The following is a 25923-nucleotide window of genomic DNA, read 5'->3' as shown; positions in this document are numbered from 1 at the left end:
AGATAAAATTATCTCCCTATCACCTAGCTGTCGCTAACACCAGTTAGCAACAGCTAGTAGGAGATAGCGACCATCTTGGGCCCCACTTTGCATCTCAGTGATATTTATCACTAATGACATGCAAAGTGGGCGTGCCAAGATGTTAGCGACTGGAAACAATTGCTAACATCGCTATCTCCTATTACCAACTTTTGGAGATATTCGCGCTAAGCGCGAATATCTCCAAAAGCTAACACCTGCCCTGAGCAGTTCTTAGCCATGTTATCCAATGGGAGGTGGATAACATGGCTAAGAGCATTAGCTCGGTAATGCATGAATATCGCTTACTTTTCAGCGATATTCATGCATTGCGGCCGATTTTGATCGCATTTGCGATAAACCTTGGTAATACCAAGGTTTATCTGCGATAAAAATTGCCGCAGAGCGGCGATAATTTTTTCACGCTAACCAAGCAATAGCGATAATTATATACCCCATTGTCACTTCACTAGCGCATCAAGTTATACTTTGGAATGGGAAGAAAGTTAGGGGCGGTGCAACATAGTTGCATTTTCCATTTTAGATCCATGAGAAATGTTGGGCCATATTATCAAGGACGGGCTATACATTATCGCCGCTTTTATCGGCAGGAAACTGCCGATAATGTGGCGATAATGGGCTTGATAATATGCTCTATGGAATTCCAATCGAAGCCCATGTTAGATATGAAGACATCTAACCTGGGCTTCGATTGGAATTCCGTAGAGCACATTATCAAGCCTATTATCGCCGCTTTATCTGCAGTTTACTACAAAAACAGGCTGAACAGTACTTCACCAAACCTGGCTTGAAAGTACAAATTCACTAAGAAAGAAGATTTTTGGGGTTTGGTGTTTAACCGATTCATCGTTTTTGTGACTTTAAAAAAAAGGTGTTAAGAGGTCTTAGCTGTAAAACTCTTGAGCGCTAAATTTGTGAGATCTCTCAATCACATTTGCATTTTTCATGAAATTTGGATGGCGAGTAAGGACATGAATTTGTTTTTCTGTGCCATCTTGGAGCTCCTAACTTTGGTCAGTGAGTACCATGATGTGAAAAAAAACATCAAAAAGGAACTATTGGAATATTGACCAGCCATCAGCTACGAAGGGGATATGATAAGTTGACCAGATGTGAAAAAGCAGTGCTCAAATAATGAGAAAAACACATTCAGAGGCCGTAAATCTACAACTTTCCAATAAATCAAGAGCAAGTGGTTGCCATTATCTATTTGAAAATAGATGTAATTTTTCAAAACTCACTAGAGTTGCTAATTTTACAAATACAAAACTCAAGTCATTACACATATAAGTAAGAGCTGTGACCAATACCAGACAAATGGTAGAGACAGAGAGAGTGGATGATGAAAGGCACCACAACAGTCATTGGTGTTTAGAATTTAAAAAACGCTTATTTTGAAAAAACTTGCAAATCGATAAAAATCTGTGAAGTTAGAACTGAGGTTTTAAGGGAGGAGCAGACATACCTTCCCTGCCAATGGGAGCGCAGGCAGGGAAGGCATATCTGCTGTCACTCTGCGGGAGCTTTACAAATTCTCCCGCCGGTTGGGTGCAGACTTCTGTTTCCCTATCCATGCTCCTGCAGGTATGGAAACACACATTGCTCCCACCCGGTTAGGGCATCCAGAAACTGCTGCTCCCCACAAGCAGGCGCTATGCCAGCTCTTGAGCATGCAGAGAGACGGCTGGGGCCATTGGGTCCCTGTAGCTTCTCCCATGGCCCCAAATTACTGATTGGTGGGCGCTCCGGGTTGATACCACTGCACCCAACTACAAGGCCCCAGGGGCTGGGGTAACTGGGGCCGCCATAGGCTCAGGGAGGGGACTGTAGGAGTTACAGTTTTAACTATTTTAGGTGGGTGCCCCTGTGCCCAACCGGGGGACCCACAATGCAAGCCACATTGGTAGCTGCAGCGGGAATCCCCAAGGCCCGCATAAGCTCTGCCAAAACGGGGTGGTGATGGACGGAGCATCTGAACCAATCAAACACTCACACCCAGTCAAAAGACGTGAGTCCCTTGCTCACTTTGCCACTGGATTCAAGCAAGCTGGGCTGAAGACGGCTGGAATGCCAGAAACCGGTCCTCGGAAGCTTGTTTCCGGTCCAGGGAAGGCATGGCTTGGCAGTTCGGGCTGGACTGTTCCCATGAGGCACAGGGTCAGACTGATTTGCATATAGCCATGTCTGAACTGGGCTGGCAGAGTGGGCTAAAGAACGGTGATGGATTGAACCCAGATCTTTTGACTGGGTGCAAGTGTTTGATTGGTTCAGATGCTCCGTCCATTACCACCCCCTTTTGTACCGCTTTTGGCCACCATAAGTGTGGCAGGGTATGCTCAGACGTGAGTCCCTTGCTCACTTTGCCACTGGATTCAAGCAAGCCGGGCTGAAGACGGCTGGAATGCCAGAAACCGGTCCTCTGAAGCTTGTTTCCGGTCTAGGGAAGGCATGGCTTGGCAGTTCGGGCTGGACTGTTCCCATGAGGCGCAGGGTCATACTGATTTGCATATAGCCATGTCTGAACTGGGGTGGCAGAGTGGGCTAAAGAACGGTGATGGATTAAACCCAGATCTTTTGACTGGGTGTGAGTGTTTGATTAGTTCGGATGCTCCGTCCATTACCACCCCTTACCACCCCCTTTTGTATCGTATAAGCTCTGCCAGCTCTTCGGCCAGCTCCATACTGGGGGTCGACCGAAACTGGCATCTTTCCTTTGCTCCTGCCCATCAGGAGCAGCATTTCTCTACTCCCTCTGGGAAGGAGCAAGCTTCTGTTTCCTGCCTGATAGAGTGTGGATAGTATATGCTCACACTCTCTCTGGCAGAGAATCCAAGTGTCCAGGGGCGGGCTTCCCGGGACACTGCAGAGTATCTGGACCTCAGGGAATGGGATCAGTGGGACCCAATGTTTTTGCCCTGCTGTATGGGCCTGGGAGTCCGGATAGGTTTGTCATTTTTGTTTTTATTTTGCTTGAGGCATCATGTTTGGGAATGCCAGGCGATTTAGAAATTCCGGGCAGCTGTTTAGAGTGTGTCGGATTTGGGAGTCCGCAAATGGATTTGTATTTGTAAATCTGCAATACACGATGGAGGAAAAAGCTCTCTCTTCCAATTTTGAGCCTTGTTTTTTTAAAAGGTTCACAAATAGTCTTTTGAATCATGAATCCACAGAGGATCCACAAATAATTCATGCCAAGACAGTAACAGTTTTAAAATTATAATAATTAAAAAAAAAATACTGTACAGATTTCCACCAAACTGAGCAAAGGCACTTTCTCCAGAAAACTTCTGTTCATATGCGAAGTTCAGTGTAATGCCATTTTTCTGTATCGAGGAGCAAAGAATATGGGAAAGGCCACTTTTTGGCCCTACACAGCTTAGGAACGGAAAGAGGCGAACCTTCCTCTGCTTTCTAGCTGTGCTACTTGAAAATAAAGCACTGACTCAGAGAAATATTGGGTTTAATGGATTCCTTTCACTTAATTCAGATGCATAAAGTGGACACTGCAATGACCATCACGATGTGGCCCGTGGTGTACATCCACAAACACAACTGAGGGGCTTATTCATGAGCCCTTGCGTCACTTTTGTGCCGTTGGTGCGTCACTTTTTGTAACGAACCAACAGCGTAAAAAAATGTGCCGTGTTGCGTCATATTTACAAAGTGACACATCTAGGTAGATGCGTCACTTTGTAAACCCCTGCACCACATTATACCTGCGCCAGGTATAATGTATATAGGGTGGGCGTTCTGACGCAAGTAAGCCTCGTAGATGTGATGCAGTGAAATCTACGAGATTTCAGTGAGTCACTTCTAGGACGCAAATGCGTCAATATCTTTCGCTTGCCTCACAGCTGGCGTTAGACTGACGCATGCCCTTTCACATGGTGCTTGCCCCATGTGAAAGGGCATATTGCTAGAGTTGGGTCACTTTTGTGACACACTCCAGCAATGCGTCATTTTTTGCGCCTACAGATACGTCAGAAATACTGTAACTCCTTCCGACATGATGCTTCATACTGTAAATATGACGCATCCAACATGTCACAAGGAGGGTGCAATGAAAAGTGACGCATTGCAGTTTTCACGCGGTGATGCGCCACTTTTCATAAATGAGGCCCTTAATACCTAGCGTGCACTTGTGCTTAGACATGTGAACAACCATTTGCATCTCTGCTCCTTCCCATGATACCACTCGTCCTCTTCTTTGCTGTCATTTGAAATAGCAAAATCGAGGTATTAGGAGTAATGATAATAAACAATTTCCTGCGTTACTTAAATTTCAGAAATAGATTTTGCGCTCAAGCTTGACTGACAAAGCAGTGTGATAGTACATATGTTTTTTCCTTATTTTCTATGTCTTTTTCAGACAATTCACTGAAGGCAGGATGACAATGGAGAACATGCCCAGAATGCAACGCTCCGATGGCCACACTGGACTTTTAGAAAAGCTTATTGACATCGTCTTTTTCATTTTGTTTGTTTCCTTTGTAGTCCGAGTTATTGTCTTTACATGGTGCTTATTTTATCTCATCATGCATCCAATGTTCAGCCTTTTTATCACATATGCAATAGTAGATGCCTTCTGAGTAAGCCCGTGTGATGTTTAGATTCTTGATGTTCTGCGCCATCACTGGAGTTCGACCCATCATACAGCGAAAAGTAAAAATACTTTCTGTTTATTACCAATTGTGTTAGATTCCACTGTCTTTATTTCATCTCAGAAGCACTGCTGATATGTATGTATAACCAGTATTAGAACATTGGAAAGTTGGTGACTCTATTGAAAACAATGGAGTGCTCCGGGCTTATAATGACTGGATTAAATCCAGAGCTCCAACATTCCAATGTTTCTTTGTTCACAGCTCTGGCTGTGAGCAAAGGCGTCAGGGAGCCTGAGGGGATTTCAATCTCCTCGCGCTCCCTGAAGGCTTTGTTTTATTTGTTAGAGCATTTTGCCCTCTTGTGGCAGAATGTTCTAATAGCCCCATAGCCCTTCGTAGCAGGGCTATACCGGCTTTTAAAGTTCCACTGCCTTGTTAAAGTCCCTCGCATTTTGGCTCGCGCCTTTAACGCTGCAGTGGGCCTTTAATAGCCGGTATAGCCTGCTACGGCGGGCTATAAGGCCATATTATAGACTCTCCCAATACTTACATCAGACAGGAAGAAGGGCCCAAGAGCTGCTGGTCACTCCTTAGTATAAGGAGGATCACAGAGTAAGTGTTGGACTCTTTGTGAAAGGCCATCCATGAGGAAGAGCAGTCTGTGTTACTTCCTGGTAGAGAGTTTCCTGTGCCTGAATGGTGTTATCATTTCTTTACCAGTCAGTGCGGTGCCTTTACCTGCATCGATGCTGTCCAGGAAGCGCATTCTCTCCTGAAAATGAATCCTGCATCAGCATCTTTCAGTGCGAAGCCTATTTATTGAGTGTTGACAAAAGGCAGAGAAATCCTTATTTATCAGATGACGATATAGAACATTTATTATAAACAAAAGGAGGGACACAGAGCTAATGATCAGGTCAAGCACCATGCTCCTTAAATGTAAAGGTTAAGCATAGAAGGATGCTGTTCCTCTAAAGGGAGGGAAATGAGGGAGGATAGGCTGTTGGTCGAGACAGGGAGAGGGGCGGATCAACTTGATTGGAGGGTTCGGATTGATCAGAAGTGCTTGCCTCACACACCCAGATGAGTGCTTCCACGAGGCACACCTCTGTTTGTCTCTTCAGGTATCAATTGTGTAATATTGCCTCTACTAGGCCACTTCTGACCACATTTGAGATTGGTGAATAAGGGCTCGATTCACAAAGGGTCTCCACACTCGTGGCAGAGGCCCCGCAGTCATGGTGGGGGGGCCGCACTTGTACAGGGACCTCCACAATGAGAAACTGCAATGCAGAGGTCTCACCGCGCAGTGCAGAGGCCCTTTGTGAATAGGACCCTGGGTGTCTCTCGTTAGAGCTAGTGCACACATGAGCCTCCCAAGTTATTCTTGTACATAAAGTTATAGTCTTGAAAATGTCACAGTCAAATACAATCACCATTAGCAACAGGGGCAAAAAGGAACACTTGGAAGTCATGTACTGTGTTTGCATGTGTCTAATATTTCAATCTGTAATATAGTCTGCAGCCCACAAGTAACATTTGTCTTCCACGCCACTGATATGTTTCATGCACTATTTTATCAGGTGCTAAATTGGAAGTAGATAAGTGATTTGGGTCTAGCCAATTTCACATTATGTTTTGTAGGGGAAGGGCACACACAGTGTGACACTGAGTGGTAGGATTCCAGCACACAGAGTGATAATTGCAGCCAAGATCAGTCTATAAAAAGGTTGAAAATGTTGGACGACATAGTAAAGGCGTATGTCCTATTCAAATGTTGTGCCTTCTTGTCCTCAGACGGAAACTTTCTCTCCTCCAGGCTCATGTCAGCCAGTTTCATGTTGGCATCCTTCTCAACCTTTTTGCCATCAAATTCCAGCTTGTGAGAATGCAGCACAATGGGGACAAACTTTGGTGATGACACTCTGCTTCCAGCACATGGAGCGCTTCTTTAACTATTTCTCCCAAGATAGAAACAGAAGACCAGCCAGCTGACCTCTGAGAGCAGTTCCAGTATATGAGTTCCAGTGCAGGGAGTCCTTCAAGCTTTGTACCCCAGCATGTCAGTCAAAGATTTCTTTCAAAAATGCTGGTGAGGTGAGGCCATTTACTTATCCTCATGAGCAACAGCAGCCAGCAGAACTGTTTTATATTCTTTGGCTCCCAGACAAGGCAAAGAACACTTTTTTCCACAACCAAAAGGAAAGTTTACTTTCACAATTGCTTTAGATTTTTGATAAACAGTGAAAAACAACTTTCAAGCATGTTTCTATAATTCTCCTAGTCTGAATTATTAAAACAGGCATTTATAACCAACTAAGCATACTGGGGGAAACTGACCTTCCCCTATAGAGTAAGAAAGAGTGTCTACCATCTTTTCACTTCCAGCCAATCTATATTAATAGCAAATAGAAAAAACATTAGTAAGATTAATATTTGCTACCTTAAATGAGACTGACTATTACCAGGGAATTACTTACACATATAAATAACAGATGCACACATTCCAGCTGTCATTCTTGAATATCCATAAGGTCCACAGAGGGCGCCCACAGTACATTAAATCCTGGTTGTGCAGCAGTGCGTTGCCGGGTCAAAGATGTGCTGCGCAGCCCAAGTTATGTGTTGGTCACAGGATGTGGTAGGTTGCTGTGAGAGGTCCTGTTGCATCTACTGGGCTTGCAATGCGAAATCCTGTGTCAGGGTTTCGGTACACAGCTGGCAATGCATGGGTTTGGAAGAGCTGCGAGGCTTTGATGCATAGTCCGGCATCATTGTCGAGTTTGCCATTGACCAGAGATGCAAAAACCTGGGTGAGGGGGTACCGCTTCTCCGGGGCAGTGTATTGGTTCCGATAACTGCGGTGGGCGATGCAGATCTTTGCAACAGGCTCAATCTCCATGGTAGCATCACCGCATCAGTTCTGCTTGGTGCACAGCTCAGCAGAAAAGATGTTTTGGTTTCGCTGGCAAGCACCTTAGACACAGGCTCCAGGAATGGTACGGCACTGTAGAAATCAAAAACCCACTTCTCAGGGGTTCCACTGATACTTAGTCCTTTTAAACTCACAAAGAAGAACTTGACACAGAAGCTGGAATATAAAAGTACATTTTTATTAACCTCAAATGAGTGATACTACGTCACACAGAAGCCTTAGCAACTGAATGAGGCAGTCTGCTAGAATGGTCTTACTTCATATCTTACATACTCTTTATCCTGCCTCAGGCATGTAAGGGAATTGTACCAATTACATTCCTAAACAAATGGAAAATCTGGAGGGTCAGCAGGTGAGTAGCCTTTTGGGTTTTAGCAGGATATAGGCAAAACATTGTAGTTACATAGTTCACAAAGGTTAATCTGATTTAGATGGCACTGCAGGGCATGGCATGATTACATGTACAGTATCCCAACACAAAAGTTAATCATTAAGAATGTCCCAAATTCAACCTCCAAAAGCCGGACAAACCTATAATTGAAAGCATAACCCATGTAATGAAGAAACATAAAAAGAAAGAGTAACAGATGATGAACAAGATAAGGCATTTGCAAGGAAACTAAAAGTTAACGATGTCCTGAACATTCATTGGCAATCTCAGACAAAGATCGATCAGGGAAATTGGCTTTGCAAGGTCAGTTTCAGGTGAAGAGGTCAGTTTCTTACAGTTCATTTCAGAGTCAAAAAGAAACCCTAGTTAATGTATATATGAACTAAGAAGGCCAGGCCACTTTATTCGCCAGGCTACCTTCACAGGCCTACGTGAGGGCAACACAAAATGGTGGCACAGAACAAAATGGAGTCAGACTCGAGAATTACAGAACCTCAGGCCCTCCTTAACCTAAGACTCATGTTAATCTGAATCTAGGTCTATATCGATATTCATTAGGTCGTCAAGGTGTTGCTGTAACATCATCTTATTATTCTCTACTTCTCTCGGGACAGGTCTCCGAACACACATAGTAGCACAAAGACTCACTTCTGGTGGACCATTTTTGGATCCTAGAGGCGGAGCCACTTCCTCTTCCATGGCAATTCAGTCAAATAAGAACTTAATTAACATTAAATTGCCCAAAGTCCGTTCAAAGCCTCTCTGGCAGGCTTCTATCGTCCATCAAATCTGCTTCCATTGTCTTCTTCCTCATTGGGCCTCTCGATTCAGGCCTCTTCATGAAAATAGTACTGCTTAGTTGGAGTGCGCTCCTGGCCAACACTCACAGCTCACTCGAAAGTCTCAATGTCTCAAGGCAGTGCACCAGTGTCTCTCCTCTGCGGCAGACACTACAAATAATGTGCTCTTCATTGGTCATGGGCACAGATCATCTCATGCAGACCCGGGTCTACATTCTCAGGCTTTAACACTCATTATTCAGTGTCAGAGGACGCTCAGGCTGCTGTTTCATGGGCACAATAATGTAGTGCCTTCAATCTTGGATCCTTCGGTGCACTGCCCTTCCATTGGAGCAAAGCAAAGGGGGGGGTGTGGCCAAAACTCAGGCAAAGGGGTTTAAGGGACTGCACACTGTCAGAGGTTACCAGCACATGACAGGTAGAAAACTCAAGGCTCAAATCAACCCTGCCATCAACAGCTCCTCCTTCTTTTCTGATTTTAAACGCCTTCTGATGAAGCAAGCACAATGCTTTGGAGATACCATTGATGGCGCGCTGGCGATCACTGTGCAGCCTTGCTACTTTTCTGGGTGCTGGGACTGTAGGGCCAAGACCTCCGGCACTAATCTGTAACTGTCACTGATGGGAATTAGGCTTAAATCAGCGTTCTGTAGGTTATTATGACTTGATACCACAGAACCTAGTGACGTAGGAAATGTGACACAGTTGTTAGTTTCCTTCAAATTCAGCACAAAAACAGTTCATTGTATTTAACAAGGGGATTGCAAGCAGGTGGCCTGCAATCTTCAAAGGAGTGGCTTCAATGTGAGAGCATATCCTCTACCATCTAGATGTAGATTAAGGGTGGGCGGGCAGCTACGCTCCGTGCACGGAGTGTGCGTAGTGCCGGCTTCTACGCATTTTACGTAGCATGCGTAGAATTCGGCACTACGCACGCTCCGCAGACGGAGCGTAGCTGGCCGCCACCCGCCTCCCTCCCGCCCTCCCTTAATACTTTAAATTAAAACTGTAAAAGAATTAAAAGGCACTAACCTTGCCCGCCGCTGCCCGCCGCGTCCCCGGGGCTCGCTCTCTTCATCGCTGCCGTCTTGGGTAATAATGCGCATGCGCGGGCGGCCGCGCATGCGCATTTCTCTCGAGAAATGCGCATGCGCGGCCGCCCGCGCATGCGCATTAGTACTCAAGATCAAGACGGCGGCGATGAAGAGAGCGAGCCCCGGGGACGTGGCGGGCAGCGGCGGGCAGCGGCGGGCAGCGGCGGGCAAGGTAAGTGCCTTTTAATTCTTTTACAGATTTAATTTAAAGTATTTAGGGAGGGCGGGAGGGAGGCCTGAGGTGCGTAGTGGGGCTACGCGGAGTGCGGAGTTGGGCGTAGTTTCTCGCCCACTTCGCGTAGCCCCGCGAAGCCCCACTACGCCCAGGGTTAATGTAGATAGTTACATGGGAATTCTATCTGAATGGATGTCCTCACACGTAGTGGCATTGTCTAATGGGGGAAAACATATTTTCCTCAATGATTAGGTCTAGGTGTTCCTAAATTCCCTATCTAGAACACCTCAAAAGAGAAAGCACCTGATATAGATTATCAGGGACATGTATATACCTAACTTTAATAACTGTGCATTCCATCACTACCCTGACAGTCAGACTATATAAAAAAAAAAAAAACATCCAAGTGGGCATGAAGTAAAATTCTTGAAAAACCCATCTGGTCATACAAAAGGGAATTATACATAATATGGGGGTCCCTGGTACATCACTGCAGTCTGGAAGTGTGAACCTGAACAATACACCAACAATAATAAATGGGCTGACTGGTGAAAGGAATACGGAAAAGGGAAATGGGACTAGGACAATACTAAAATCCCCAATAACTAGGCACAATGTGAAATCGATCAGGGGAGAAGCGGCAAAAGAAAAATCTATTAAGCATGGGAGGAAAATCCGTTCCGCTCGCGGATTTTGCGGATTTTCGGTAAATTCGCAATCTGCGAACGCTTGCGAATTTACCGAAAATCCGCAAATTTGCACGCAGCGGATTTTTTTTTCTTGGTGATACAATTTTGCGGCGCGCGGCGTTCACTTACCGTCATTCAGCGTTTGCCGAGTTGTTTTTCTCGATATTTTGCGAGTGCTGCGCCATTTTGGATCTTGCTGCGGGATCCCGGGGGAGTTTGGCGAGCGAGATTACATCATCGCGGCTTGCCACCTTGCACTGCGAGAGTTTGTCAACGCGAGTACGGCGTGATCACATATCGCGGGAGTTCGCAATTGTGAACTTGTAGATGCGGCGGGCAGCAACAATCTTGCACTCGCGAAAATACAAAATGTGCAATTCTGCACAAGAAATCCACCAGCAAGCAGCATAAACCTTCTGGAAATGATGATTTTTATCAGAATAACTTCTCAGGTTGACATTTGCCTGCACTTTTTTTTGCAAGGAGTCCATTTTGGGTGGGGGGGGGAATGAGGAAGGAAGTGCCCCACAGTCTCCAACTTCCTGTTCATGTCCAGCAGGCTCCTCCCAGGGTTTTCTTCATGTGCTGGTCACTTTCATTCGGATTCTTCACCTGGAAGGATTACTTTTTGTGGATGCTGCTGGATATTTGGATTTGAGGCCTTTTTGACTTTCTTTGGATCACTTTTGGATTAGAAATTTCACAAGTAAGTTTGTTTGGGGCATTACAGTTGCTGCAACTACAATTTTGGAATTTTCGATTTTTGGGCTGTTTTGGGGCCTTTTGCCCAGGGGTACTCAGTGGTGGGTGGACTGAGTCTTTCTGTGGGGTGTCTTGAATTTAAACATCATGGAGGGCCTGGATGGCTTGGGATTGTGCTGATTTTTCTGTGATTTTGGTTTTTTTGAGCTGTTGTTGTGGCCTTTTCACCAGGGGTAGTGAGTGGTACATGAGCCTAGTCTTTCTGTGGGGTGTCTTGAATTTATACATCATGGAGGGCATGGATGGCATGGAATTGTAATGATTTTTCTGTGTTTTTCGATTTTTTGTGGTGTTCATGGGGACAGGCCATGTGGGTGGGGGCCATTTTGAGTGCTGCTACAGGCAGGCCCTGGCCATGTGCTGGGAGGCAGGGGGCCATTTTGAATGCAGGCAGTGTTCTTAGGTCTGCAACCATTTTGCCTAGCTTTCAACCTTTATGCCCAGGGGTAGTGAGTGATGCAAGGGCCTAGTCTTTCTGTGGGGTGTCTTGAATTCAAACATCATGGAGGGCCTGGATGGTTTGGGATTGTGCTGATTTTTCTGTGATTTTCGTTTTTTTGGGCTGTTGTTGTGGCCTTTTCACCAGGGGTAGTGAGTGGTGCATGGGCCTAGTCTTTCTGTGGGGTGTCTTGAATTTAAACATCATGGAGGGCATGGATGGCATGGGATTGTGCTGATTTTTCTGTGTTTTTCGATTTTTTTGGGGTGTTCATGGGGACAGGCCATGTGGGTGGGGGGCATTTTGAGTGCTGCTACAGGCAGGCCCTAGCCATGTGCTGGGAGGCAGGGGGCCATTTTGAATGCAGGCAGTGTTCTTAGGTCTGCAACCATTTTGCCTAGCTTTCAACCTTTATGCCCAGGGGTAGTGAGTGATGCATGGGCCTAGTCTTTCTGTGGGGTGTCTTGAATTCAAACATCATGGAGGGCCTGGATGGCTTGGGATTGTGCTGATTTTTCTGTGATTTTCGTTTTTTTGGGCTGTTGTTGTGGCCTTTTCACCAGGGGTAGTGAGTGGTGCATGAGCCTAGTCTTTCTGTGGGGTGTCTTGAATTTAAACATCATGGAGAGATGGATGGCATGGGATTGTGCTGATTTTTCTGTGTTTTTCGATTTTTTTGGGGTGTTCATGGGGACAGGCCATGTGGGTGGGGGCCATTTTGAGTGCTGCTACAGGCAGGCCCTGGCCATGTGCTGGGAGGCAGGGGGCCATTTTGAATGCAGGCAGTGTTCTTAGGTCTGCAACCATTTTGCCTAGCTTTCAACCTTTATGCCCAGGGGTAGTGAGTGATGCAAGGGCCTAGTCTTTCTATGGGGTGTCTTGAATTCAAACATCATGGAGGGCCTGGATGGTTTGGGATTGTGCTGATTTTTTTGTGATTTTCGTTTTTTTGGGCTGTTGTTGTGGCCTTTTCACCTGGGGTAGTGAGTGGTGCATGGGCCTAGTCTTTCTGTGGGGTGTCTTGAATTTAAACATCATGGAGGGCATGGATGGCATGGGATTGTGCTGATTTTTCTGTGTTTTTCGATTTTTTTGGGGTGTTCATGGGGACAGGCCATGTGGGTGGGGGCCATTTTGAGTGCTGCTACAGGCAGGCCCTAGCCATGTGCTGGGAGGCAGGGGGCCATTTTGAATGCAGGCAGTGTTCTTAGGTCTGCAACCATTTTGCCTAGCTTTCAACCTTTATGCCCAGGGGTAGTGAGTGATGCATGGGCCTAGTCTTTCTGTGGGGTGTCTTGAATTCAAACATCATGGAGGGCCTGGATGGCTTGGAATTGTGCTGATTTTTCTGTGATTTTCGTTTTTTTGGGCTGTTGTTGTGGCCTTTTCACCAGGGGTAGTGAGTGGTGCATGAGCCTAGTCTTTCTGTGGGGTGTCTTGAATTTAAACATCATGGAGAGATGGATGGCATGGGATTGTGCTGATTTTTCTGTGATTTTCGTTTTTTTTGGGGTGTATAACTGAAATGATGTTCCTCTGTCTTCCATTGCTTTTAGGTGCACAAGACTGAAGAGAACCACCAGTGCCAGGAAGAAGTCCTGCAGCGGTGTGTGTGTGCAGCATAACGTCACGCGACGTCACGTCTGGCCACAGACAACTCTGCAACTCGTGCAACTGTGGCCTGCTGTTCTGACCTGCTCCGACGAAGATGGCCCCAAAAAAAGTTCCCCGTAGCTCCTCTAGCAAGAAAGTTGCCAGTAAGGAGCAGAAGAAGCGAGTTACCAAAGAGACTGGTGTGCCGCCTGCCACATTTTTTGGGAGTAAAAAAAAAAAGTACGCCTGCAGCAGCAGCGGGATCTGCTGGGGACCAAGCTGGGAGCAGCACCCCCGCTCCTTTGGGCTCAGTGCCACCACCACCACCACGCCAACTTAAGTCCAAGCCCTTGAGTGCTGCAGAGGCACTTAGTCTAGTTGTTCAATCACCATCGACCAGTGATGTTGGGTCATCACAAGAAAGTAGCAGCAATGTCCCTCAATCAACACAGGTTGTTGTAACTCATCTGACGAGTGTTGAACAACCACAGCCGCAACAACAACCACATGTGCAAGTACAAGCCCAAGTACATGTGGAAGGAGAGGCAGCGCAAGGAGATGCGCAAGCAGAGGTGCATGGAGGGTCACAAGTGCCCACAATAGTTGTTCCTCCCGAAGTAGGGCCACATCAGGAAATCGACAATCAAGCCAAGGTATCATTTGAGGAAGCCACTCCTCCTGATGATCATTCATTGTCTTTCACATCCCTAGCAAGGAAAAGATCAAGGGTGGCGTAAAAGGAAGGTCGTCGAAAAACTCATAGTTATCGAGTGTGATGAGGCTCAACAAGAAGTGGCGGATACTGCTGCTGATGAAGGCTCTCACGACGACGACCCAGTCATCATAAAGGTCACTGCAGCCCCAGCGAGCATGCAGCAAACAGACATTTTGACCTTAGCCCGAGAAGCTGCTGAGCGTGATGATGATGTCGGCGAGGAGGCAATGGAAACACAACAATCATTGGAGTTAACTAGTACACCAACACGTACCGCTTCCATATTTCTTCCTCGCCAGAAGGGACCTTAATCCACCTCGACCTCAATTAGTGGTGGTGAAAGTGCACAACGTACTAAAGTTCGGCAATCCACATGCTCCACTTCATCTGGCATTAGCAGCATGACCACCACCACCAGTATCGCCGCCTCCTCCGGCCCCCACAGACAATTCAAGTCCCCAGCTTGGGACTTCTTTAGTGTTTGCCCAAAAAGGGAAAACTTCGCCATTTATAGCATTTGTAAGCTTGCAGTTAGTCGTGGTAAGTTTGGTACCAACTATGGTACCGGAGGCCAGAGAGGTCATCTTAAGAGACAGCACGCTGTCCAATGGTTTGCGCACCTACAGGCGATCAAGGAAGCCCAAATTGCACGTCAAGAAAACGTTGATGTTTCATCTGATGATGACGAGGAGGAAGAAGACGTGTCAAACACTTCACTTACACCCAGTACCCCTGTCAGCAGCACACCCCATGTGAGCCACACTAAGAGTGTAGGAGAGAGTGAGACACCAATTCGAAAAAGTTCATCAGCGAGCGTAACTGGGTCGAAGAAGTCATCATCATCATCCCGTAAATGCTTGGTCCAGGGTAACATTAGAACCATGTTGTTTACAGAAGCGCCATATGAACGCAACCACCCACTGACGCGTCTGTATAACACTAAGCTGGCTAAAATGCTAGCTCTGGACCTTCTCCCTTTTTCTTTTGTAGAAGGGGTTGGTTTTCTAGAATTAGTGGCAGCGCTGTGCCCTAAATGGATATTTACAACAAGGGGTGGTGAGGGACAGAGTCTCTGAATTAAGCAGAAAGCTCTCACCCAGTCAAGAGATCAGGGCTAGATCCAACACCGTTTTTTAGCTCACTGCACCATCCCAGTTTCAGAACCTGGCTGTATGCAAATTAGTCTGTTCCTGTCCCAGTGCATGATGGGAACAGGGCAAACCAAACTACAAAAGCCAATTCTTACACTGGGAAGGAAACAAGCTCCCGGGGACCGGTTTCTGGCATTACAGCCGTCTTCGGCCCGGTTTGCTTGAATCCTGATGGTGCAATGAGCAAGGGTCTCACATCTGAGAATACCCTTCCACGCTTAGGGTGGACAAAAATATTTACAACAAGGGGTGGTGAGGGACAGAGTCTCTGAATTAAGCAGAAAGCTCTCACCCAGTCAAGAGATCAGGGCTAGATCCAACACCGTTTTTTAGCTCACTGCACCATCCCAGTTTCAGAACCTGGCTGTATGCAAATTAGTCTGTTCCTGTCCCAGTGCATGATGGGAACAGGGCAAACCAAACTACAAAAGCCAATTCTTACACTGGGAAGGAAACAAGCTCCCGGGGACCGGTTTCTGGCATTACAGCCGTCTTCGGCCCGGTTTGCTTGAATCCTGATGGTGCAATGAGCATGGGTCTCACATCTGAGAATACCCTTCCACGCTTAGGGTGGACAAACATATTTACAACAAGGGGTGGTGAGGGACTAAATGGAAGCTTCCTAGCCGGTTCTACTTTGCCAGAGTTGCGGTTCCAGCACTACATGAAGATGTGCTGGAGGTGATTGGGGCAGCTTTGCAGAAGAGTGCTGTTCACACTATACTTCTGACAACAGACATGTGGACCAGTGGCGCAGGCGCTGATTACATGTGCATCACTGCACACTGGGTCTCTTTTTCAGGGGTTAAAGCAAAGCTAAACGCAGGTGTTGACCCGGACCAAGTTTTTAAAGCTGCTCGGAAACATGCAACACTAGCCATGTTTGGCTTGGAGAAACGTCACACAGCACAAAACATTTTGGATGAGTTCAACACAAAGGTCTTTCACTGGCTGTACCCAAAAAACCGCCAGATTGGTTATGTTTCCACGGAGTTTCCACGGATAATGGCGCCAATATAGTTAAGGCCATGGAGCTGGGTGACTATTTCAGAGTGCCGTGTTTGGCGCACTGTATAAACCTGGTTGTTAAAAAATTCTTGAGTGATGAAGACAGTCCAGCGTGTGCCGAAGAATGTGCAACCATTTCAGCCATTCTTTTAAGGCCCGGAAGCATCTGAGGACCCTGCTACATGAACGTCGAATGCCAGTGAAAGGACTCATCCAGGAGGTGGCAACACGTTGGAACTCAACCTTCTACATGCTTGAGTGTCTGTATGAGCAGTATAGGGTACTCGATCAGTATTTCTTAACACTGGGTACAGCTCTGAAGGACCTGAGGCTAGATGCGGCGCAATGGGACCTAGTTAAAAGCCTGACAGACATGCTTCGCCCTTTTGAGGTCTTCACGCATTCAGTCAGCAAGGAGGACTGTAATTTGGGAAAAGCTATCCCATTGTTGCGCATGCTGGAGCACCAACTGAAGGCGATGTCTTCTATGTTTGAAAAAGATGAAGAAATGAAAGACGCTTTTCTTTTGGCGGAGAAATTATTAGAGCGCCTACTTGGTGATGAACATCTTAAAATGATCCACTCAGAACAGCATTACATTTGTGCTACTATTCTGAATCCACGCTACAAAAAGGCGCTGGCAGGCCAAGCATTCTTTCCTTTTGGTGATCAAGATGTTACAAAGTACAAACGTTGGCTAGCCTTGTCAGCCAAGAGATTTGAAAGAGAATGGCAGGAAATTGAAGGAAAAGGCAGTACATCAGCATCAGCAGGCCATCCCAAGTCAAAAGAATCCACTTCTGCACCTTTGGCTGTGGCACAAGTGACCTCTCAGCCGTTAAAGACACCAGCAACCGGATCATCTGCACCAGACACAACAGTAACATTGGATGCAGAAGAGGATTGGCTAACTCGGCTTGGGTTTGGTTCTCAAAAGGTCACAGCAAAAGTAAGCCTAGTGGAGGAACCTTGGAGGACCTTGAGTCGATGGTGCAGGACTATCTGAATGACTCAACAGAGGTCTATATTAATTCTGACCCATTGGCGTATTGGCATGGGAAAAAAGAATTGTGGGCACAGCTCTCCAACCTGGCTATAAACTACTTGTCTTGCCCACTCGCAAGCGTGTCTTCTGAACGTGTTTTCAGTGCTGCTGGTGGCATTGTAACTTCCAAACGGAGCCGCCTCTCGCCCAAAAATGTGGAGAGGTTAACAATGATCAAGATGAATCAGCACCTCATACCACCAGATTACAAAGTACGAGAAAGCACGCCGGATGAAGACGAGGACAGCAACGTAGATGAGGGAATTTCTTCTCTGTTAGGTGACACTAACCTCACCCTGCCTGAATTCGCAGAGTATGATGACGAAGCCTTATTCCTATTCACTGACACCGAGCCCTGAAAATGAGACAATGAATCAATAACTTTCTTTTTCGTCCTTATTCACTTTTATTCCTGTGTGTCTGTCTTTCTTTGTTGTGCACAGTTAATATAATTCAAACTTTAATCACCTAATCACAAAAACAAGCCCATCAGCAGAACTGTCTTCACTTGTTTGCTTATTGATTTGAAGGTGCCGCAGTCTGCATTCCTCAGGTTCACAAGTTCACAAGAACATGCTCCTCTATCCTCTTCCTCCAGACTCCTATTTCCCTCAAAGCAGACGGCTGGATTACGCCCAATGAAGAAAGACTCTGCACTTGTGGGGGTGTTCTACTTCTTTGCGGGTGAGTTGACGGCTCTGGGGCCATTGCTGGGAAGCTCTAATACCGGAGAAAAGTGGTTTGGACCAAATCGGAGGCAGAATTTTTTTTGTGTTTTTGCTGACTTGCTTGCCTTTGAGGTACTCTTTGGGGGGGTTCCGGCTGTTTGTGGGTGAGTTTTGGGGTCTGGGAGCACTGCTGGGACAGTCTAATCTTGATTGCATTTGCTTTTCAGGAAATCCGTGGTGGAAAACGGGAGTTATGACCTAGCTGCACAGCGCGTTTGGACCGAAGGCCGAGAAATATTGTAAGTATGAGATTTTCTTTTTTGGCTGTTTGGGGGTGTTGTGCTTTTTTGCGGGTGGGTTGGCGGGTCTTGGGGCATTCCTGGGAAGGTCTAATACCGGATAGAAGTGGTTTGGACAAAATCCATGCAGATTTTTTTTTTTATATTTCTGACATTTTGCTCAATGTAACGTTTTTGGGTGCCTGTTTGGGGGGCTTCCTGGTGTTTGTGGGTGGGTTTCGGGGTCTGGGAGCACTGCTGGCTATGGATACTTTAGTTTGCAAGAGGTTTGAAGCAAATCCATGATGGCAGTGGGGAGTTAGGGCCTAGCTGCAGAGCGCGCGCGGAGTTATTTTGGAAATTGGCAAGAAAATGACTAAGTCCCCATTTTTGTACTTTTGCTTTTTGGCTGTTTGAGGGTCTTCTACTAGTTTTCTCCTGCGTTGACGGCTCTGGTGCCATTGCTGGGAAGCTCTAATCCCGGATAAAAGTGGTTTGGACCAAATCGGAGGCGGAATTTTTTGTGTGTTTTTGCTGACTTGCTTGCCTTTGAGGTGCTCTTTGGGGGGGGTTCCGGCTGTTTGTGGGTGAGTTTTGGGGTCTGGTAGCACTGCTGGGACAGTCTAATCTTGATTGCATTTGCTTTTCAGGAAATCCGTGGTGGAAAACGGGAGTTATAACCTAGCTGCACAGCGCGTTTGGACCGAAGGCCGAGAAATATTGTAAGTATGAGATTTTCCTTTTTGGCTGTTTGGGGGTGTTGTGCTTTTTTGCGGGTGGGTTGGCGGGTCTTGGGGCATTCCTGGGAAGGTCTAATACCGGATAGAAGTGGTTTGGACAAAATCCATAAGGAAAAGCCTTTTGGCACTTTTTGTAACTTAGGGTTCGTTAGGGTTAGCCCTAGCAGCAGGATTGCATGTGTTTCAGGGTGTTCTAGATTTTTGCAACTGAGTTCTGGGGTCTTAGAGCACTCGTGAGAATGTGTAATTTTGGTTGCAAGTCATTTGAAGAAAATCCATGGTGGGAAAGGGGGGATTTGGCATAGTTAAAGAAAGCCTTTGCCACTATTCTTAACTTAGGGCTCGTTAGGGTTAGCAGTATTTCTATTGCATGTGTTTGGGTGGGGGGGGGTTTCGAGTCTTGGAGCGATGCTGGCTATGGATACTTTTGCTTGCTTGCAAGTGGTTTGAATACAATCCACGGTGGGTAAGGGGGTATTTGGGCCTACTTTTACTTTCAAAGTACGTTTTGTCACCAGTTTTCTGCTAGGCCTCGTTTTTTGAGATCTGATTGGGGGTCTTCTACATTTTTGTGACTGGCTTTAGTAAGGGTCTGGGTGGGAGCACTGCTGGGAAGGTCTAATTTTGTTCTAAAACACAGTTTACAGTACACCTAGCTTGAGGGGAAAGATCCACTAAATTAATTTGCTCATACTTATTTATCCTTCAAAAGGTGACTCAGACAGAGTACGCACTTTCAAAAATATTGTACTGTCTATTAGGAAAATCAAAGTGTGACTTTTTGCACTACACAGCGTACATACCTTATATTTATTCATCAGTGGTGTTGTAATATATCACTTCCTGTTTTTCGTTCAATAATTACAGGCCGGGTTTCAGTCTGTGCAATGGGGAAAAAAGGATGGAGTCAGGCTTCACATTAGTGAGCCGCAATTCAGCATCCGCCAGGCAGGCAGTGGACAGGGTGTCTTCTGGTCACCAACATTGATGGACGAAGCGTCAGCTGGAATGGAGGAGTGCCGCTAATAAGAGGAATTGTTTGCTGCATGCAACTTACTTACCAAATTCAACAGGAGGACAACTACAACAACATACAGACAGATACAGTATCCATTGTTTTCTTCTATGAGTGTGACTGCATTTTTTGGATCTCTCTCTGCTTCTAAATTGATCCCTACAGCCATTCTATAGGTTTTACTTCGGTTATTTTTTAAACCTAATTTAATGTAAGAAGTGTTTCTCTGAGTGCAGAGATAGGCAAGTGAAAACGCTGCAGCCCTGTACTGTCGCATTCTAGTACTACTTACTTTTCAGTAACAATGCAGGCAGTAGTGCATGCACTTCCTTTATGTTACTTAAAAGATTTATGGTTAGCTTTGTATCCAAAGATTTCTTTATCTTCAATTATTGTTTGTCCATGCTGTGCTTTTTTTTTCTTCTCTCAACAAAACCTACCCAAAAAGAAACCCCCATTCCCATCCATTTTCCAAACCCTAACCCTCTTCCCCCCGGCTGTGTGGTTTTGCTTGATGTGTGACTAAATTACATCAATAATTCCACACACTTGCTGGGGAGGAAAAGGTCATAGCAACAGGCTGGTGAAGGAATCCGAGGATATATTCTAGACTTACTCAGCTTCAGTACTATTTCTTGTAGTAGTAGCCAATGTCAAAGAAATCCAACATAAGTACAAGTTATACTTTCAATACTTTACCATTTGTTAGGCTACATGGTGGCACTGTTCTAGTGTACTGTCACCTGCTATATTCTCTATCGTACCGTTGTAATGCTACAGTAAGGACAAACCAGGTTTCATTTTCTTTTTTTCCATAGGCATGCAACTGCCACTGTGTCACACCACTAGTACCACCGCAATGAGGAGGACATTTCATCCGCCCAGGATTACTAACCTTAATTGCCATTTCCCGTGGAGCCAGCCCTGGGCCTAGCCCTACTTTCAAACACAAATTACAGGTAAGATAAGCGTTTGGTTGGAGGTAGTATAATGGAGTATTAGGAGAGACGAGAGATTGACGGTAGTCCTACTAAAGTCCTAGGACTATTCAGGAAAACAAACTTACTGTTAAACCCCCACCCACCAGACTCAAAAGCAGTAAAAAACAGGTATGGTCAGATAAAGTTTCAAAAAGTATATTTTTGTAGCCCTAACAAAATAATCTCCCGCAAGACCCTCCCTAACCCCAACGATTGTCCTTCAAAAGTCCCAAAAACAACCCAACTCCCAATTCCCACCCCCCAAAAGTCTCTAAAAAAGGGGCAAGGGACACTACGGCAGGGTGCTGTTGACTTTAGCGGCCAGGGCATCATGCTCCTTGCGGAGGGTGGCATGGTCGAAGCGGAGGCCCTCAACCAAGTTCTTATAGGTTAGGACCTCCTGCTCCAGGTAGGACACTCTGAGGCATAAGCGGCGCTGGCGTGCCTTGCAAATCCTGTGGGGGGCAGCTGCTGTCTTTGCTGCTCGGTGGTGGCGGTTGGCTTTGGTAGCCCGGCTCCGTACCGCTGGAGCACTGCGCTGGATGGCAGCCCGTGGGGGCACGGAGGAGGATGCAGCTGTCCCAGTGGATTTTGTTATTGTACCAGTAGACTGCGTGTCCTCCTCCTCCAGGGCCACCAGCCGCCGATATTCGGCAACAGTGGCATCCAGCCTCCGTTGCCGGGCCATTCGAGCCAGCTCCCTCCTTGATGGTCTGTTTGATTTGGAAGGAGCAACTATATGAAGAAAGAAAGACATAGTCTGTAACCAATGCTCCTTAAGATTAACACAAAATGATTGAGCAGAAAGTTGTGTCACAGTACATGTAGCAAATTGAAAGCACAGTACATAACTATTGAGGACAGTATCTATGTAACCTCCGACTTCTTCATCCTTGCTCTAACATTAGTGGGAGTTTAAGGAACAAACTCTCCGAGAGAAATGGACTTCCATTACAGTCGACTATGATAGTAAACCAGTCTTATTCTTCTTCTTCTCTCTTGTTTAGGAAAATTGGTACGTTATCTTATGCAAGCCGGCATAATGCCAGCGCAGTGAACTTGCACCCGAGAAAAACAGACGCACACCATGATGAGTGAGACAGACTTGCGTTACTGTACCGGTCCAGTACATGCAGGTGGTGAAGCTCTTACTTTTCTATTACGGGTGGCACTGAGAATACTCTGTTAAAAGGGCTACTGCTTAATTAATTTAGCTTTCACCCTACAGTGCAAATGAGTACTAGAAAAGGAAAATAAAGAAGCTAAATAATCTGATTATCTATCACTTCACATGGGATGTATTTGATGACATATGGGATGACTTTAGGTGCTTTGCTTATTATTGAGTGAACAGTGATACACCCACACATGAATGACGTACTACTACTAAACTAAAGTTATTAAGAGAGGTAGGGAGTGTCCACCGTAATAACCAGATATATGCTTTGCTTGCAGTTGCAATACAAACTACTGCTACTATTCATGGTAGTATTTGGACAAAATTACAACTTCTTTTCCTTGCCTTTCCTACACTGGAAATGACGTGCAGGTGCGGAGTTGCATGCTCTTCAAAGTAACACTTAGTTCATCCAGTGACCGTCTACTCTCTCTAGATACACATATGCTATCTAAGAGTCAGATAGTACCATGATCCAGGCATCCATCCATTCAAAGTATATGCACACATGCAGTTTCTGTTTCACCCACCCAGGCTGTTCTCCTTCCACCCATCCTTGCTTCATCATTCACCCAGCCATGCACCATACCATATTCTTTCCTTCCCAGCCACCTCAGGGACCAAGCAAACACATATCATTCTTGTTTGCCAGTCATCATTACATTTCTCGTCCTTCCACACTTACTTACAGCCTTCTTTCACTTTTCGTTCATCCATCCATCTAGTTCATCTCAGATCTGATTGGGATTCTTCTCGCCAAAAACTTCACAGCTAAGTCGAAGTACATTTAGAGGAGGCTACTACCTGGTTGATTTATAATACACCCATGTAGAAAGCACACTCTGCAGTCTTCAATCTCAATAAGTAAGGGATATATAGCTTACCTCTGCCCGCCACCACCGTGTTATCCCTCACAGGCATGTCTGGCACTTGCACCGCCTCCTCCCCAGAGTTGTTCCCCTCGTCCAATACCACCACCTCCGCGCTGGCCCACCTCCAGATGTTCCACCTACAAAGTACATTTAGGAATGTTAGAATACACCACTCACTACTATATAATATTTGGTCTAGGAGGAAGAAAGAAATGTGAAAAAAACAGAATACAATGTAATAATTTGTGACTGTCTACTCTAAAGTAAAAATGTCCCTTTTTCCAGGGAAGGCTGTGGTCTTGCTGCACTTTTTGGCACAACTGATGAATGCTTGCTTTTTATTTTTAACACGCACCACTTTTTCTCCTAACAGACAGAAGCTTGACTTCTAAGAACACGAGCAGGATCAAGTTCAAACCAGGTGAGAGCTCGGCTCGACCACAAGAAATGTGTCCAATTAATCGTCAGCACTAAGCACTTTTCCATTTTCAGTTAAACGTTTATTTTTATGACAAACTTGATTTTAATAAATGTGTTTACTTTTAATAAAGATTTTAAACTTAAATAGACTCTGTGGTTTTTGGTCCTCCAGACTAGCGTGGATGAGCTAAAGGTTTTGGAATTTTTGCAAGCATGAGTCCGTGCCTCTGACATCATTGGGGATCAATCATCGGTGACTTTGGGAGCTAAATGACTCTGCCACACTATCTAGTCAGTAAGGAGATTGGGGGTTCAACTACAAAGTCTGTTATCACTGAGGTATGTGGAAAGTCTAACAGCACCTATTATAATTGATAAGCTAAGCAATGCATTATTTAGTGTCTATAGTTCTGTTTGTGCAGATTTGTCCCTGCAACAGTAGTAGAAAGGATTGTCCTACTGTCCAAACCAAAAGTAAAGTAGTATCTTATTCTTTCTTGGTGGTCATTCACCTTTTTGTTGTTGGCAATTGTCAAAGCATAAACGTTTGGAAGACTTGAAAAGACATTATGGACAATCCCAGAGGACTGCACTCAGTGCATAGAGCTATTGCTGACTAGGATGGGAATCCAATGGAATTGCCAAATGTGCAATCTTAGTTAGCTACACAGATAGACTAATAAGAATAATCTAGTAATACCACAGGGAGTCATAGTCGAGGCAGGATAAGAATTTAGATCCAGTCTACAAGAAGATCAAAGACGATTTAGAAAAAATCTAATGAGGAACGCTAGGAAAAAATAAGTACTCTATATTAAAATTAAAACTTACTGGGGCCAGCAAAGGAGCCCTCGCCTGCCCGATCCTGGCCTGCATCCTGAACAGCACCCTCCTCCTCCTGTGTCCTCTTGCCCCTGGGGGGAGCTGATGTACAACATGAAAGAAAGAAAGACCAGAAAACATGGATGATATTTGTCAACCAAATCAAACATTTCAAAAGAACAATAACAAAATATTTTGGCGAAATAGCAAATAGACAACTATTCCACGGGATATATTGACCGATCTCATGTGGTCTACTACGTTATTAGTATTGCTTGATTTGAGGACCGTCGAATTGGAAAGTTCTTATGTAACTCACTAAACAAAGTACTAAAAAGGTTTGCCTAGGATTGGCAGGCAGCAGTCCGCAGCACGCGAAGTGACAGACAAAGTCCATCGTGATTGCAGATCAGCGACAACACTCAAGTTTCCTACTACATTAACCAGTCATTAAAATACTAAAACTATCAATCCACCACCACTATTTCTTCTTATCGCCATGTGTACAAAGGAAGGACTGGACTTGAGTCTGTAGGGGCTGATTTAGAAGCCCCTTGCGGCTCTTTTGCTCCATTGTTGCGTGACTTTTGTGACGCAGCGGCAAAAAAAAAGAGGCGCAATGGTGCGGCGTATATTAACAACGTGACGCATATGGGAGATGCTTCACGTTGTAAAGCCCTGCGCCATCAGGGGGGCGTTCCAGCGCAAGGGAGGGTGTTCCTGCGCAGGAACGCATCCTAAAAGTGGCTGAGGGAAATCTACAAGATTTCAATCAGTCACTTTAACGACAATGATGCGTGACTCAAACCCTGCGCCTGCTTGAAGCAGACGTACGGCTTGATGCAGCATTGGGTAGATAGGGCACCCCAGAGCATTGATGGAGCTGCGCCATCGTTGCGACGCAACTCCAGCAATGCGCCGCCTTTACGGCACAGATGCGTAACGCTTTGGTGACGTTTTGGGCCCATGGTGCGCCGCATTGTAAATACGGTGCACCATGGGTGATGGTGGCGTGGCCCACAATTACTGGCGCATCCCTGCTACTTTGCAGGGATGCGCCGGTAATTAAAAATTCGCACCTTAGTGTCTAGCATTACGCAGTTCTTTAAACTACACTCATACATAATTTCACAGGCCAATGAAATGAACACAAAATCGAAAACAAATAAGCATAGTCGCAACAGTACTGAGAAGGAGAGCAGTGCACCTGAAATGCACAGAAGATTTTGAAATATAATTTACCTACAATGTAATGAGCAGCATTATTGCTCTTGGTAAAAAACAAAAATTTGCAATATAATACCACACAGAGCAGGAGAAAACAGGGAGTAAAGAAATAGCTACTACTACTCACCAAGCCCGGGGATCTCAAGGCCAAGCAGGTCGAGCAGATCGCGTTCACGGTCCAGGACATCCGTCCAGCGGTGGGTGGCCTGGTTGTAGGTGCGCCGGACCCGAGAGTGGTGGTACATGGCCCGGCACACCTTCTCCCACCGCTTCTGGCGTTCCCG

At 45.8% G+C, this 25923-nt stretch overlaps 1 long non-coding RNA gene across 1 annotated transcript in view; it reads left to right on the top strand.

Moving 5' to 3' along the window:
- LOC147726025 (uncharacterized) overlaps positions 1-4724 on the top strand; it is a 33651-nt gene extending 28927 nt beyond the window's left edge. Inside the window, exon 2 of the long non-coding RNA XR_015309408.1 lies at positions 4409-4724. This is a non-coding gene — a long non-coding RNA (uncharacterized LOC147726025). The remainder of the gene's footprint in view (positions 1-4408) is intronic.
- Positions 4725-25923: the final 21199 nt, after the last annotated feature.

This window comes from Lissotriton vulgaris, chromosome 3_1 (genome assembly GCF_964263255.1).
Source record: "Lissotriton vulgaris chromosome 3_1, aLisVul1.2, whole genome shotgun sequence".
Taxonomy (NCBI): Eukaryota; Metazoa; Chordata; class Amphibia; order Caudata; family Salamandridae; genus Lissotriton; species Lissotriton vulgaris.
The sequence above is the reverse complement of the archived record's forward strand: the minus strand, read 5'-3'. Positions and strand labels throughout refer to the sequence as shown.